Raw genomic sequence first — 2,500 nt, 5'->3', positions numbered from 1 at the left:
TGGTAGTGTAGACTTGAAACCAAGCTAGAAAGGTAAAACGGAAACGTCTTCTGTTGTGAGATGTTGTTGTTGCTGTTGTTGTTGTTTAACTGCGAACCAGCAGATCTATAATCAACGGCGTTCCTATCATGACAATCCCAGCCTTGGAAACTACATTTTCCAAAGCGTCCTATCTTAAGAAATAATTTGAGAGAGAAAGGAGAAGAAAGAGAGGAGCCAGAGAGAGAGAGATTTTGTCGCTATATCGCGTGTGTTCAGTGACCACTTCAATACCCAATCCAAGGTTTAGGATAGTCATCTTGGAAAAGTCCATCCTTCTAAAAGAACGAAGACCCACTGAAAGGTTGCATATTCTTTGTTCTCCGGAACCAATGATATTCTCATTCATACATTTTTCTTCAGCATATTTATCTTTGCTGTCCAGTACACCTCTATACTTGTGTGGATGTTGTTGCGTCCCAAATCACACCTGACTAAGTTGACCTGTAGTCAAAAATCTTCCATTCATATCCACTCAATATTCTATTCGTACAATCAGCGCCACATTATCTAGCATTTTCTTTCTCAATGTCCGTCTTAAAAATAGGAAGGTAATCACACATTGGTTTGAATGAGCTTTGGATACCATATCTGCCAGGTCGAGCAACCACCTGAAGTATGCCTTTAGCTTGTATTTTATGTATTTATGATGTCAGCAACCGTGTAACTACACAAATTATCAGCGAGCAAATAATTATGTTTCATCGATCACGCTGCTAAACAAACAAGATTATTCGAAACTGTCATTGCAATTGAACAAAGCATTCATCAGTTATGCAGTGCTTCCGCTGTTTCCAGTGGACCTGTAACTACTTATTGCTGACTAGATTCTGATTTGATATCACAAACTGGTTTTAAAGACATCCTGTCTGGCAGTGAATTAGCTGAATCGTTAGAGCATCCGACAACATATCCATGGTGTTTGTTCTGAGTCGGATCTCTGAGTTTAAATTCCGCTGAGGCCAACTTTACCTTTCATCCTTTAGGAGTCGATAAAAAAGTTAAGAGATGTGAGTGGGACTCTGAGAAAGTCATAGCAAATGAAATGTGGTGTTTGTACTCTTCTCACAGCTACTTAGTCGATATTCATAATTGGTGGCGCTAAACATTATGTATATATGTGTATAGGTGTGAGTGTATGTGTGTGCGTGTGATTATGTGCGCGTGTGTGTGTGTCCAGTATAAAAAGCCGTCTAAGTATCGTCCTAGCAACGGAGAAATTTTTTCTCTCATATTTACAGTCAGTCCGTAAAAGATGTTATCTCAGGACAAATACTATAGTAACTGGCCTACCGTGTATATACATTATGTACAATATATAGATCTCTCTCTCCCTCTCTCTCTGTATGTATATATATACACACACACACATATATAGACGCGCGCGCGCGCGTTACCAGTATGACATACTTAACGTACTTGTGTTGTTAAACCGCCAGAAGCCGTACTTTTTCAACCGAGAAAAATCCCTTTGAAGACGTATAGTTATAAAAACACAATATACTTCAGAACTAAGCGAAGTGAAATCGCGCCAGAGGTGATCACGAGAGTAGAAGAAATGGTATTTCATTGTAGTTGCGGTTTATCAATGCCTTGCATTCGCCTCACCTCCGAGACGACGACGAAATCGTCTATTTGAAATATTTTCAGACAGTGTACAAACTATTTGCTGAATTGCACTAGAGCTGCGTAAGTAGAATAAATCCGGATTGTGCAATAGAAGTAACTCTATAATGATTTCAAATTTTAGTAGGAGAAGAGTAGTTTTTGAGGGGAGGTGCAAGTCGATTACGTTGACCCCCAGTACTTAACCTGTACTTATGTTATAGACCTCGAAAGGATAAAAGGCAAAGTCAACTTCGATGGAATTTGAACTCTGAATGTATAGACGGACTAAATGCCGCTAAACAGTTTAGATGTAGCTCTATAATGTAAATTATTTTCGTTCACCAAGCCTTGCTGCTTTACTCATTTATTTCGGGGTCAAGAGACATAAATCTTGATAAATCAATCATCGCTCATTCGTTCCGCTTAACTTCATTTCGTCATTGTTCACAGCCCTCACAAACTGAATGACATTTTCTTATCTCCAATAACAGAGAGCAGACGCTAATTTTTCCACACCTACCATCTCCGGAGCGCACCTGGTTTAGATACCTGCCCTGTTATTTAATATCCGAAACCGATTGATAAGATCGGTTAATCTATTAATACTGTATACTTAAGTGTGTGTGTGTGTGTGTGTGTGTGTGTGTGTGTGTGTGTGTGTGTGTGTGTGTGTTTTCTTAAGTTTCAGTTCTTCAAAAGAGAGTTAACGTGGGTCGCTAACAAACCGACGAGACGTTTTGAGTTGAGAGTTCCCGGTCTTCGAAAATATGTGGTTGAGTTGGTGTCTGAGATGAAGTGCCAATGCACACAGCGAACTTTGTACATCTATTCATCTAAAGTATCTTTCGAATGT

The 2,500-nt window shown here is 39.4% G+C and overlaps 1 protein-coding gene across 4 annotated transcripts in view; it reads left to right on the top strand.

The window, feature by feature from the left end:
* LOC106878801 (high affinity cGMP-specific 3',5'-cyclic phosphodiesterase 9A) overlaps nt 1-2,500 on the top strand; it is a 62,390-nt gene that overhangs the window by 50,073 nt on the left and 9,817 nt on the right. The window lies entirely within an intron of this gene.

The sequence above is a fragment of the Octopus bimaculoides genome, chromosome 20, assembly GCF_046866305.1.
Source record: "Octopus bimaculoides isolate indiv1 chromosome 20, ASM4686630v1, whole genome shotgun sequence".
NCBI lineage: Eukaryota > Metazoa > Mollusca > Cephalopoda > Octopoda > Octopodidae > Octopus > Octopus bimaculoides.
This window is presented reverse-complemented; position numbering and strand designations above follow the sequence as displayed.